This window comes from Octodon degus, unplaced genomic scaffold, assembly GCF_000260255.1.
Source record: "Octodon degus isolate 3935 unplaced genomic scaffold, OctDeg1.0 scaffold00037, whole genome shotgun sequence".
NCBI classification, from domain to species: domain Eukaryota; kingdom Metazoa; phylum Chordata; class Mammalia; order Rodentia; family Octodontidae; genus Octodon; species Octodon degus.
The window spans coordinates 8,720,706-8,735,653 of NW_004524613.1; the positions used below are offsets into that span (position 1 = coordinate 8,720,706).

The following is a 14,948-nucleotide window of genomic DNA, read 5'->3' on the forward strand; positions in this document are numbered from 1 at the left end:
CCAGTAGTCCATAATAGTATTGGGTCTTCCGCTTGACTGGCAATGTCAGAAATTATTGACCTTTCTTTCTTTTTAATTTTTAGGGAAGGATCTACAGGGTGTTCAGCATCTCACTACTAGATCGGACTTGTAGTGATTCTCCTATTTACAGCCTACCAGGTGCTGGGATTATAGGCATGCACCACCATGCTCAGTCTCAATCTCCATCTCAGTGTGCCCCTGGGGGTGGGGCCAGTGTGGCAGGCCTGGGGATCAAACACCCAGCCCATGCACCTGCTTGCAGATGCTTTCATCTGCTGAACTATTTGACTGGCCCCTGTTTCTTGATTTGGGGTTAAATGAATGTCTTTCTGGACTGACTGTGCATCTTTGGGTGGTTCTATAACTAGGAAAAGAATTTACCAGCAAAGGAAACTTTACCAGTGGCTGATGGCATCTTTGTTCCAAAGTCTTAGGGCTGACAGAGTGACTTGTGAGCAACTATTGAATGTCCGGGTGAAAGCTAGGTAGTTACAGGGGCAAATGGGGCTGACAGATGGAAAATGGCAGGTGGGAGATTGTACCACAGTTACCTGGCTTCCTGTCTCTGTTCTCACTTTGTCTCTGGGTCTCAATTTCCTCTTCTAGAGGAAAGGTTGGTGGCTGATTCCTGAGCCCCCTTTGAGCTCTGGAGTTCTGTGATTCTAACAGATTTATGTCTTCTAAGTTTGTAGCTTTACCATCTGCCCAAAGACTTCAATTTTTTTTTTTCAGAGCTGGGGATTGAACTCAGGGCCTTGCACTTGCCAGACAAGCACTTATTCAACTGAGCTATATCCCCAATCCCCCTTTTTTTTTTTAAATTGTGTTTAAGTAGCCACTGGTTATGGGCACTATGGCCATAGCTGGCAAAACCAAGCACAGCTCCTGCCACATGGAACATGCAGTCTTTGTGATGCTGCACAAGGGAAACTTCTTGGGAAAAGTGCTATGACAAGAAGAATGAGTTTTCCATGAATGACTCAGAGCTTGTTGGGAGGGTAAGGACAGCTCTTTGGGAAAGTGACTTCTGCACTGAGCTCCAAAGGTTGTTAGGACCCAAAGGATGATGAGAGCCAGGTCTGTGGATAGGAAAAGAAACAGGATCCTGAGAGAAAAGAAGGATGGGCAGAACTATTGTCAGGAGGGCACAAGGCTTGAGGCCTAAAAAGAGGCACAGAGAGCAGGGATCGTCCTCTATGCCATGCAGCTGGTGAGGTTCAGGGTCATCCAGAGCCTGCGGGCTCTTGTGAGCCACAGGCCAGACTTTGCTCTTGATGTTGAAACTCTTTGGAAACATGTGAAGGATTTCTACCAAGGAAAGATCTGTGTTTTGGTGATTTCCCTGAGGGAAGAGACAGGCAATGTAGAGGGGTAGGGCAGGGTTCAGGGAGCAGAACAGAGGCAGGGGGACCAGTGGAGGACAGAGAGACACAAAGGGAGCCTGGCCAGAGTAGTGGAACTCAAGAAAGCTTGGGCTGTCAAGTGAATCTTTAAGGCCCACAGGTCAGTGGGACAAACCAGCTGTAGTCAGGTGCTGAGGCCAAGGCCTGGTTCCCCAGGCAGGGGCACTAGAGCGTGAGTCAGCCTGACCTCTGCACCTGTCCACAGCTGCCAGGTTCAGGAGCAGCCCCATGAGGTGAGCAGCTTCCAAGGTGGCCCCCAGTGATCGCCATTTCCTGGTTTTCATACTCCTTGATAGCCCTTCCTCCTGGCTCAGCTAATTTCCATGAATCTAACAACAACAAAAAAGTCAGAAGCCCTGAGTCAAGGTGTAGGACAATAAGAGGGATGTGACAACCATTCTCAGTGTCTTCCTTTGCCCTCTCCTGACAGCTTGTGCTGGGTAAGCTGGCTGCCATGGCATGTAGCAGCCATGGAGAGGCCCATGTAATGGCACTCAGAGGCAAGCTTTCTGAAGCAGACCAGCAATTGTGTGTGTGTGAACTGGGAATCTGGTCCTTCCATGATCAAGCCCTGAGGTAACTGTCACTAAGACTTGTTTTAGCCTCATGGAAAGCCTTGAGCCAGAATGACCCAGCAAAGTCACTTTCAGATTCCCTAGACTGAGAACTGAGGGGGAACTATTTCTTTCTCTAGCCACTCCATTCCGGGGTCATTGAAGCAGCAATGGATGGTCAGCACAGCCCTTCCTCAGTGCTGTGCTCTTGCTTCCCTGGAGCTGGGAAGGGAAGAGTTAACCCCAGAGCCTGGCCTCCAAGTGGGCAGCAAGAGTCAGGCCACCAGCTTGAGGGACAGTTCATTACACACTTATCTAGAGATTAGGCAACATTTGGACTTGCTACAGTGGGGCCCAGCCCTCCAGCGTACCTGCTATCTTTGGGGTGAGGACAGACATTCTGGAATCTCACAGATTTATCAGCAGCCTTGCCACTCTGCATCTGTTCATGGTGTCCCAGACCCAGCAAAGCCACCTGGCCCATGGCCCTGGGTCTGATGTCTTAGGAATCTGGAATAAGGGATTGAGGGGCTGCTGCCCCTAATAACTAAGCCAGGGCTGGTGAGATGGCTCAGTGGTCTAAAGCACCTACTTAGTACAAGCTAAGCTAAGCAAAAACCCAGGGACCGCGGTTCAATCCCCCAGCACCACATGCCAGCCAGCCCCGCCCCCCTGGTGGGCTGAGCTGGCCACACCCACACACACCCACACACACCCACACATGCAATAAATAAATAAATATAATAACTAAGCCAGCTTGTGAGGACCACCACCTGGCAAGGAGCCCTTCACCTTCCACTCCCTTTCTCTCCTCACAATGACCTCACTGAAGCAGGAATGTCTCAGCCCATTTTACAAGTGAGGAAGATTGTACCCAGATCCCGCAGCTGGAAAGTGTAGGGCTGTAACTCTGAAGTCTGCACGATCATCTGGCCCACTTCTGCGGTAAGGATGGTGGACTCAGTGCTTTAGTGGTTTGGGGACGCTGTGTTGAGGGAAGCAGTGGAGAGCTCATTGGGCAGACTCCTGATCCTCTGCGTATTCTAGTGAATGCAGCTCTTCTGAAGTGTGTTTTGCCATCAGGGGCCACTAGAAAGTTCCATATGAAAGACAGAGTCTCAAAAACAAAAGCCAGGAACATGTGTGGTCTGAACTGAGAATGTTCTGGTCCATACACTGGGTGACCAGGGAGCTAAAACAGTGGTCCTCACCTCATGGGGATTGATGGAGGATTCAGTGAAGTTAAACATGGAAAACTCAGTATAAAACTAGACAAAAGTGCTCAAACACTTTGCTGTTCTTCCCAAAGATTTGCTTCTGTAAAGGAGGCCTCTGGTGCTAGGAAAACATTTTCTGTAGGCAACGGGAGCCTCTGAAGCCTTCTGACAGAGACTCCTTCAACTTTGTACTTGATAATTGGGCCCCACAACCCTCACACTCAGGCAGTGGCGCACTTGGCCAGAGAGCTCACACTAGGAGCTGAGTCTAACAGGGAGTGGGTGAGAAGAAGGAAACAGAAATAACTGTGTGTTTTCCCTGGATGCAGGGGTCATGTGGTCAGTGATAAGAATGGGATTGTTGCAACTATTTCCCGGAGCCATAAACCCTGGCTCATTTTACCATTTGGAACCACAGGATCAAGAGGACTTTGGGAAAGGAAAGAAGCTGCTTCCCAGACTGGGTACAAGAGCCAAGCCCTCCCTGGGGAAGCGCAAGCCTTGCCCACTGAGGCCAAGTTCTTTCTCCAGCACCCCTGGAGGCAGCCTATCCTGTCCCTGCTTGCACCCTTCCTGTAACAGGCTGCTTGTCCCCAAGAGATTCACAAGAGCTTCCTGCCCACTGTGTACAAATGTTTTCCCCTGCAGCTTCATTCAGTAATTCAGGTAATGTTTCAGCACCTACTGTGTACCAGGCTTCTCTTAAAGAGGAAATGACTCTGCATTGAGCAGGATAAAATCCCTACTCTGAGTCAGGGTACTTAAATGCAACTACAGATGGTCTCCAACCTATGATAGCTTGACCTATGCTGGCTCAATTACAACTTTCCAGCTTTAAGATGTAGGAAAGTGGTATACATTCAGGAGAAATCATACATCAAACCTTGCTTCTAGAGACAAGCAGTATGTGCTGCAACCCTTTTTTGAGGTGCCGGACAGTGGCAGTGAGTTGCAGCTCCTGGTCAGGGCCACAAAGGCTAACAGCCCATTCAGAGGCACAGTGACATTCAGGGGGTTACTTATATTAAATGCATTTTCATTTACAATATTTTCAAATTTGTAAGGGGTTTATCTGGACATAATCCCATTGGAAATATCAGATAATGGCAGGTATAATAACTGCTATGACAAAAATAAATGACCTGGCATAGAGTGACTACTCCAGAGAAAGGCCATCTGAGACACTTCAGTGCAGGCATAGATGGCAGGAAGAAACTAGCTAAAGGCTGGCATGGTGGCATATTTCTGTACTTCCAGCAATCTAGGAGGCTGAGGCAGGAAGATGGCAAGTTTGAGCCCAGTCTGGGCAACTTAATAACTTAGTGAGAACTTATAACAATTTTTTTTTTAAAAAGGAGATGGTGGCTAGGGATGTGACTCATTGTGAAAGCCCTGGATTTAGTCCCTGGTGTCCCCCTCCTAAGGGAAAAGAAAAATAACTATGACAGATCACGTTTTCCAAAGACAGCTATAATACTATATCCCATCTCACCTGCCTCCCGCAAGGTGACCTAACTTCTGTGTCAAGAGCTGCAGTCTGTCTACCCTTTGTTTCTTGGTAGGATAATTTTGTCAAATAAAATATGGCAGAAGCAATACTGTGTCATTTGGAGGTAATTTCTCAGGAGGCTTTTGCTTTTGGATTCTTGGAACTCTTTTTCTTATGCCACTTTGCTTTGGAACCAACTGCCACACTGAGAAGCAGAGGTCACAAGTGTGTCCAGGTGTGGGCATTTGAGGCATGGCTCCAGCTGGGCTTCCAGCCGCCTGTGTGTGAGGTGTCCAGAGCATCCAGCAGCCTCATGGACCCTTCCAAGGACTGCAGCCCGCCCTTATTGCTGCAGCTGTAGAACCCCCAGCTGGACCTCAGAATGACAGCAAATCACTGTTTTCAGTCACTAACATTTGAGCTGGGTTGTTCTATAGAACAAATAACTACAGCATCAGTGAAAATAGCTTTGTGCATGGGCCTGGAGTAAAGTTCTGAGTACTTGAGAAACCAAAAGAGTAGAGTTTGGCTTGAATATAGTGGGCACGTGGGAGCAGCAGGCAGGCATGCATGGTCCAGAGCACAGAGACTCTGAATGGATGAGGCAAGGAACATAGTCATTGGATTTCCGCCTTGGAAAGACCCTTGTGGCTTGAGAGGAAGTGGGTTGTAGATGGCAGAAGGATGCCACTGGAGGCTGCTGTACACTGGTGCAGGTAGAGATTCTGGTGGCATGGACCAAGATGGTCATGGGGTGGGTGAGACAGTCACAGACAAGCTGTTCTTGGGGGAACAAATCACCTGGACTTGATGGATTTGATGTAGATAAGGAGAAGATGATTGAGGGTCTTGAGAAACTGAATGGATGGTGGTGCCAGATTCTGTTATGGGGTAGGTCTAAGAAGGAGAAGATTAGGAAAGAAAATCAAGGATTCTCTTTGATCCATATGAAGTCTAAGGTTCTCAGGAGCCTCCTCATTAAGGTGTCTGTGGGCATTTGGTGTTTAGTGGTGGAGTCGAGGATGGATCTGTGCTATGTGGATGGCATTTAAAGTCATAAACAAGATGCATTCACCAAGGACATGCATGTAAATAAGAAAGAGAAGCAGTCTAAGGACTGAGCTCTCAGACTGCGTATCATTTTGGGGTCAGGAGGAACAGCCACCAAAGGAAACTAGGCAGAAGCAGCCAGTGAGGAGGGCTGTGAAGGAAATAAAGAAGACATGAACAATTATATCAAAAGCTGCTGTTTATGTTTAAAAAGATAAAAATGCAAAAAAAAAAATCATGAGTTATGGCAACCTGGAGGCCACTCGTTAAAAATATTTGTCCTTATTCTCTATTGAATGTGTGTCTGCCAGCCTTTCTGGGGGTATACTTCTTGAGTATGGATGAAGCGGTACCATATGCCTTATGTGAGCCCATGGAACCTGAGTAGAAGTTGTATGTCTGCTTTCAAAAACAAATATCGTGGGTCTCCACGCGTGCAGCGCCCTTCACGGGTCAGGCCAGCTCTCACCCCTGCCTAGCACCACATCCCAGAACCTGCGCACTGCGCTTCTTTTTTGGCGGTTTCTTCTTCTTGGTTGGCGCTGCCTTCTACCCCATCTACTTCTGGCTCCTAATGAGGCTGGAGGAGTACCAGAAGGAAGAAGCTATAAATCGGGCTGGGATCGTTCAAGAAGATGTGCAGCCACCAGGGTTAAAAGTGTGGTCTGATCCATTTGGCAGGAAATGAGAAGGCTGTCACCAGCTCTGATTGCAAAAGTAGACATCTTCATGCTTTCGACTCTGCTTCGAATGCAATAAATCACTTCACTATGGAAGGGTGGCTGGAGAAGAAAACCCTGTCATGCCATCAATAAGAGTACTTGTCATGAAAGCCTGTGCACCAGGATTAGGATTTCCCTTCTTAAATATCAAAAGAACCCTGGAACACATTACACCATTAGGAAGGTTTGCATGATTTGGTTGACTTTCCAAAAATAAGCTGTCTTGTGGGGCTGTTTGCTGGAGATCTGTTTATTATTCAGTCTTTATCATCTCCTGAACTGAGATAGGAATACAAGCAACCCGTGAGTTTGAGGAGGTACACACTCTCTCTGCCACCTTCCAAATAGGACAGTTCAGGGAAGAGCCACCCTGCTGAGCTGCCTTGAAGGGGTCTTTGAAAATATTCAAGTTGATAAAGTTCTTTGAGGACATGGTACTTGCATTGCTTAAGAATAAACAGTTCAGCTGAACTGTCTACTGTTGAAGATTGCTCCACGCTGGAAAATAAATAACTAGAAAGAAGGCCAAACTGCACAGGTACATGGGCATAGTACAAATCAGGGTGAATCAACAGAAGTGGAAACCATGTCTATTAAAATGATTTGTTTTTGTTTAAAAAAAAACCAAATATCATAAGTATTGTCATCATATTTTTCTACCATGACTCTTTCCCCTAGACCTATGAAACTGGCCTGACACTGGGGTGTCTTATTAGCCTGGCTTTCAGAATAACCAATACATGGAAATGAGATGTAGCCAACCTGCAGTGCATACTAATGTGAGAAAGAAAGAAATCTTTGTTTTAAAGCAAGATTTTGAAGTTGTTACTATAGCGTAACTTAAGCTGACTGATACGCTTTTTATATGTGTACTCCCTCCACAATAATTGTAGTTTGATGTATAGATACTGTTTAGCATCTCTGTTGAAGGGCAATCATACCATGCGCATCCTCTTGTGTCTTGTTTCTTTTGCTACATGTTGTTTTTAAGAGTCATTTTTGGCACCTGTGGCTGTTGTTCATCCATTTTCATTGTTACATGGTATCATATTGAAAAATGTGTTCCAGTGCACAGTTCCATTCTATTGTAAAAGGTCACTTGAATTATCTGGTGCTACTATAAACAGTAATGTTATGAATATTCTTGGACATGTTCTTGTACATTTTCATGAGTCTCTGTAGGGTGTGAGAGTGGGATTGATGGGTGATGTAGTGTGTGAAGCTATAATTCTAAGAGAAATTGCCCAATAACCTTTTCTAAATTGTAGCATTTTATACTCCCACCAGCAATTTATGGGGTTTCCTGTTGTTCCATATCTTTAATAACATTTGATAGGAAATTTTAAATTTTAGCCAATTGTATGGGTATGTATTATTTTGTATTGGATATGTATTCATTGTTAAAGCTCATTTAAACTTTATATTTTGCTATTTATAAAAATAACTTTTTATAAGGCTACTGAACATTTAAATTTCCCTTTTTGTGAAGTACTTGTATACTTCTCCCCTTTTCAATTTGGTAGTCTGGTTTTTTCCTTTTTTAAAATCATTCTTTATTTTATTTATTTATTTATTTAACGGAACCGGGGATTGAACTCAGGTCCTTGAGCTTGCCAGGCAAAAATCAGTCTTTATTTAATCTACAAAAGTCAGCTTAGGGGTGGAAGTGCATGCCTTAAATCCCAGCACTCAGGAGGCTGAGGCAGGAGAATTGCTGGGATTTTGAGGACAGCCTGGGCTACAAAGTGAGTTCAAGGCCAGCACTGTGAAAAAAAAAGCCAAGTATATAATATTTCTTTACAAGAAAAACTCCGTGTCTTAGTTCTTTGTTTCCTCTTAGATCATGAAGGTTTTCTCCTATAGCAAGTCCAAAAGACATCCACAGTTTGAGCTATGTCTCCGTGGACTTGATTTCTAGAGTTGGTGTGAGGTACAGATCCAATTTCAATTTTTTCCATATGGATACTCTGTTGTCCCCAAACTCTGTATTTATGATAGTATTCATTTCTCACTGGTTGGCAATGCCACATTGGACTTAAATCAGATGTTATAAGATTTGATTGACTTTCCCACTAAGTCTTGATATTATGTAAGAGCACGTCTTCCTGTCTTTTTCTCCAAAGAGGATCTTGGCTATTCTTAGTCCTTTATATTTCTATGTAAGTGTTGCAATCATGTTTTCAGATCCCTTGAAATCTCTTTTGTGAGAGGGATTTAATGAAGCCTATGGATCAATTTAGGAAGAACTGATAACTGCACCGTATTAGATCTGATAATCCATTAACTTTGCACATTCTCTCTTTTTTTTCTTTTCCTGTATTTTAGGGTGTCCCATCCAGCGGGTCAGTCAATGAAGGTCACCTGGGAGAGGAGCGGGGAATTGAGGAGGGGACAAAGGACAGGAGACGCGAGAAATGAAGACAAGACAGGATTCTGATCAAGTCTCGTTTATTCAAAGGAAACTCTGGGTATATATAGTGGAGGCTTAGGGAAATGATGACAGCGGGTAAAAGGCGCGAGTAACTAGGCAACCGGGCTATGACAGGGAGTCCCACCTCCGGGGCATAGCAGGAGACTCATGGGAAATAGGCGGGGTAAGAAGAATTAGGAGTTTAGCTCAGCAGAGGTAGGGGAAGAGGAAGTCAGCGTCACTAATGACGCTAATGCACCAAGAGAATTTTATAGGTCAGAGGCACTCAGGCGACCATTAAGGGATACATGGAGCAGAGTTATGATGTGGCAGTTTCACAGGAACCCGGAAACCCACTTGCAATAAGATTGGAGGCCTGGAGTTACTGAGCCTCCCACATTAGGGAAGGGTCTACAGGGTGTTCAGGGTCTCACTACTAGATCAGACTCATAGTGATTCTCCTGTTCATAGCCTCCCAAGAGCTGGGATTACAGGCACGCGCCACCACGCCCAGTCTCATTTGCCCATTAGCCGTCTCAGAGCACTCTGGGGGCGGGGCGGGCACTGCAGGCCTGGGGAGTTAAATCCCCGGGCCCCCCACATTCTCTTTTTTATTTAAGTTTTCTTTAATGATTCTCAATAAAATGCTGCAGTTTTCCCAGTCCAAGTCTTGGTGTGAATTTTATCAAATGTATAGGCATAGCTATAAACATCTCTAATTTTAAAACTTTCTTATTATTGCTCTTGTACCAAATTTTTAGTCTTGCAGTTTTGTGGATTGAACTTAGGGCATTGTACGTAGTAGACAAGTATTCTACCACTGAGCTATGCCCTCAGCCTTGAAATACATTTTAATACTTCTTTTTTATTTAATAAGAATAGTAAAATTTCTTTTTTGTTGTTGTTGCTGTTTTGATTCAAGGTCTCACGACATAGCTTGGGCTCGTAGTGATCTTCCTGTCTCAGCCCACCTGGTACTGAGATTAGAGGCATGCACCATCACACCTGGTTTCCAGGCCGGAAAAGCGTGCCTGGGGCTCCAGAGCCAACATGACATGTGGTCCTGAGCATGTGGTACTGGGGATCGAACTTGGGACTTTGTGCTTGCCAGGCAGGTGCTATGCCTCTGAGTTATCTCCCAGCCCATAAAATTTCTTACTAATTCTTTTTTTTCCCACAAAATTAATTGTTCATTGTTTTTATTAATTTTATTGAGAAACAAATAGCAATGAGACAGTTTCAATAATTAATACATTGCATATTGTTGTCTTCATAGTGGTTATTCATAGTACAAGATGCAGACATGATATCCTGTCCAAATACTATTAGTACAAATCTTTCTTCTCATTGAATTAACAGAAAGTAGCTGTATATCTATCCTATTTTGTATATACAGATACAAAATTGTTCTTCATTTATATCCCTTTTTTGTTTACTTTTTTCAGGGATGGATATTCCATTGCCATTCTTTTTTCTTTTTTTTTTGCTGGAACCAGGGATTGAACTCGGGCCCTTGTGCTTGTCAGGCAAGCGCTTATTCTACTGACCTATCTCCTTGGCCCCTTACTAATTCCATCAACGTAATAATATATCATTTGGGGTTTTCATCATTATATCACCTTTGAAATATGATTTTGCTTCTTCCTTTAATCTTACATCTTTTATTTGTTTTTCTTGCTTTACTTCCCTAAGTATTACTGCCATTAAATGTTGAATGATGAGGCCGGCCAGATAGTTCAGTGGACTAAAGCACGACTGGGGTTTGATCCCTGGCATGCAGTGCTGGCCTTGCTCCCAGGGCACCATAAGAAGGAGACTGAGACTGGGCATAGTGGGGTACACTTGTAATCCCAGTGTTTGGGAGGCTGAAAACAGGATCACTATGAGTCCAATCTGTGTAGTGAGACTCTGTAGACCCTGTACTAAATGCATTAAAAAAAATTTTTTTTTAATGTTGAATAATGCCTGGGGTGGTGATACATGCCTGTAATTCTACTGAATTATTCCCATTGAACCCATGGCAATACTGTGAACCCAGGAGTCTTGCCATGGGTTCGATGCCAGCCTGAGCTACATAGCAAGACCCTGTCTCAAAAAAAAAAATGTTAAATAATGTTGTTTTTGTAAGCATCCTAAGGCTTTCAGTATTTTATCATTATGTTAACTGCAGATATGATCTTTATATTAAGCTAATGAAGCTTCCTTTTGTTCACAATTTCCTAAATTATTATTTTAGGTTTTAAATCATGAATGAACATTAGACTCTTTTTTTTTTTTTTTTTTTTTTTGGCGGAACCAGGGATTGAACTCAGGCCCTTGCACTTGCCAGGGAAGCTCTTATTCCACTGAGCCAGCTCCCTCGCCCCAAGCACTAGACTTTTATCTTTGTTTTGTATTTATTGATATAATTATGTTGTTTTTGTTATTTAACCAGCTTATTGATACACTATGTTTTGGTCACTTTCCTGCTCTCTGAGACATAATACCCAAAATCTGAAAGTGAAAGAGAGAGGTGTTTTCAGCTCACAGTTTCAGTGGGTGTATTGCATGGTTGGCCAGCTTCAAGGAAGAAGAAACAGTGTGGTGGAAGGGCCTGTGGAGAAAAGCCACTGCCATGGTGACCAGAAAGTGGAAAGAGCAAGGAGTCAGTAAAGGACACCTCGCCTTGTAGGTCATGCTCACAGCGACCTGCTCCCTTCTGAGCAGACCTAACCTCCTCACAGCACAGTCAGCATCTGAACTTACCTGTGGATAAACCCACTGATGAGTGTAGCATCCCTATGATCCAAACACATTAGACTTCGGGGGGACACCCCAGACCTACACCACAACACATTCATTGATTTAACTGATTCCTCAACTCCACCTTTCTCAGCAGAGGACTGAACCCGTGGCCTTCTAAGCAGCTGCTCTTCCACTGAGCTGTATACCAGCTCCAATTCATTTTCTAACATTAAATTACCCTTGTATTCCCAAGATAAGCCCATTATGATGCACTATGTTTTAGTTTTGTTTGGTTTTGGTTTAGGTTCCCTAAGTTTAATTTTAAAATCTTAAAATGTTTCTTACAAAAGAGCATTATATCCTGCACTCTGCTCTGAACAGATGCCAGGGACATGTGGACTCTTGTTTTTCTGCTTCCTGACATGCTTACAGTGATCATAAAGAAAGGTGTTTACAATAATTACATGGGGGAGGATGTGTTTTAAACCACAGAAAGGCATGTAAGAAAATAAAATCCACTCACTCTGCTGCTTTTTCAAATTTCTGTTAGTTTTTACACACCTTCTTTTCCAACCCTGTTTGTAAAGAACTGAGATTGCATCTAGTGAACAGCAAAGATCTCACCATGTCTCAAGTGCAGAACAACAATAAAGCAGAAGAGGGAGATTTTTTTTTTTTAATGTTAGATTTTTTTCAGTGCTTTACTGGTCTTAGAAAGACTTTCCAGAACATTACATCACACTGTTCCAAAGCAAATACTATGCATTCCCTGTCTGGTACTGTGTTCCTATAATGATAATAATACAAACTTTGGATCCTTCTAAAGTCTCATCAGTTTTAATAGCAGCTTCTGACTCATGATGGATTTAATTCATGACCACCTTTGGCAGTAATAGATCCAGCTATATCTTGGGAACAGGTGCTTGTGTAGTCATAATAGGTCCACCAAGATCTCCATGTGAGGCGTGACCCCATGGAGGAATCAGCACCTCTGGAGCCATCCTGTGGCTAGATGCCATCTGTCATTCCAATGGGCTCCAAGGTCCAAGTCTCCCCAGCGTTGAAACCAACCACACCATGGTAGCCTCTCCAGAGCACCTTCTTCTGCCATAGACCTATACTTGGTGGTAGTAAGGCTAGAAGAGGAAGATTCAGAGTTCTGCCACCACTCCAGCTACCTCAGTGAGGAGATATTCTGTTCAAACAACCTCTTGCCTGAGTGGAGAATCCCACAGGACATCTGCAGGTGATTAAATATCATAATCATAGGTTTCACTGTGAAAGTGGGATCCTAAGGCTATGCACGTCCTATGCCCCTGGGAGGCTCACATACAAGGTCAAGGCTATCTCTATGTACTTTATAATGCTAGCAAGCTTTTCTCCAATAAAAATGACTCATTCTGTGGAATGAGGAGTGCATTCCTGAAATTTTTTTTATCATTGTCTTGAGTGTTCTCTTCAAGTCCTTTCATTTTGGCGGTGTTGGCCCCAGTAATTTTTCCTGCCAGATTCCGATGAATCAAGTGTCAACCCTCCAAGTCACTTCCTTTATAGTGGTAATTGAAGCACCCCACAGCATCAGGTCCTATCAGGAGCTGGCTGGCTGCAGAGTGTAATGGCCACTGTAGGCCCTCTTCCAAGGTAGGGATGTTTTCTTCCAAATTTCTCCAGTTGTTTCAATACCCATAGTGATATTTGATATGCACTTGGGCGGTTGCTGTCTGGGACTGGGACTGGAACACTGACCTAGTAGCCTGTACCCAGCATCTTAACAGCCTTCCCTCATTTTCCAGGCACTGTCCCAGCATTCTTACTCTGAAGCAGAATAAATGATCCAACCAGGTCAGCAGTGTTTCTAGATATTTTACATTCTTGTTTCTCCTCAGATTTTCTGCATGGCACTTAAACAAATTCACCATTGGTTTCAGTATCGGGGAGGATTTTCCTCAGCTACTTAGTTCCCATTTTCTTATATTAAAAGACACACTGATCATGTGAATCTGCATGCCCTTCACCACCACCAATTGTGTTTATATTTGGCTGGTCTTTGGGGGCTAGCATTAAAGGTTTAGATTTATATTTTTGAGTAAGATTGGTATGTAATTTTCCTTTCTTACAGTGTCTTTGTGCTGTTTTGATATGCTAACCTTATAAAATGACTTGGGGCTTATTCACTCTGTTTCTGTTTTGTGGAAGAGATTGCCAAAGACCAAAATTTTCTCCCCTTGGAGTATTGGAATTTACCAGTGAATTTAACTTTTCTTTTCAGAAAGGACTTTAAGTAACTGACTCAGTTTCTTCAGTGGTTAGAGAACTAGCTAGGCTTTCTATTTTATCTTAAGTAAAAATTGATATATTGAACCTTTCTAGTACCTGATATACTTCATTGACATTTTCGATTTATTGAATCAGAGTTATTGAGAATATCCTTTTTAAAGTCGCAGCATCTGTAGTAGTGTCTCATTATTATTCATATTATTTTGTTTGTGTGTATGTGTGTCCTATTTCTTTTTTAATAATTTTTTTGCACTAAAGAATGAATTCAGTCTCTTCACACTGAGATTCATCCCCAGGTTATTTTGTTCTACTATAATTGCATTTGTTCAACATTATTTTTCTAAATTCTCAGGGTGAGTATTCATTTTTATCCATTTTCAGTTTCTTCTCTGATTCATATATTTAAAGCTATACATTTTTCTGTAGAATTGATTTATCTACATCTACAAATTTTGATATTTCCTTGTTACCAATTGATTTTAAATATTTTCTAACTTACTTTTTATTTTTTAACTTTTTATTATTTCTTCATCTCCTAGCATATGGATATTTTGTCATTATGTGCTATTATTGGCTTACGGCTTGCTTATAATGCTTTCTTGCCTGACTTGTTAATTCTCACCTATTCATACCCTTCCTACAAACTTAGAAGTAGGCCCTATTTTCTCTAAGAAAAACTCCACCTGCACAATCATGATGGAAACTAAAGCAGTCTTCATCATTTAATCATTTTTAATCATTTTCTATTTTAAAAATAAACACAACCCTACTTAGGCTGGGGAGATAGCTCAGCGGCATAAGTGCCTGCCTGGCAAGCACAAGGTCCTGAATTTGATCCTGGGTACCATATGCCTTGTTAGCTCCATGGTTGTGGTGGCAAACACCTGTATTCCCAGCACTGGAGAGGCTGAGACAGGAGGATCACTGAGTCCCAGCTGCATAGTGAGAGCCTTTATCAAAAAACTCCCTCTAAAAAACCTTCCCCTGGGGCTGGTGAGATGGCTCAGTGGTCTAAAGCACCTACTTGGAATAAGCTTAGCAAAGCCCAGGGACCGCGGTTCAATCCCCCAGCACCACATGC

General features: G+C 43.2%; 1 pseudogene; it reads left to right on the forward strand.

Moving 5' to 3' along the window:
* The first annotated feature begins 1,222 nt into the window (after positions 1-1,222).
* LOC101575554 lies at positions 1,223-6,620 on the forward strand (annotated as a pseudogene).
* The last annotated feature ends 8,328 nt before the right edge of the window (positions 6,621-14,948 follow it).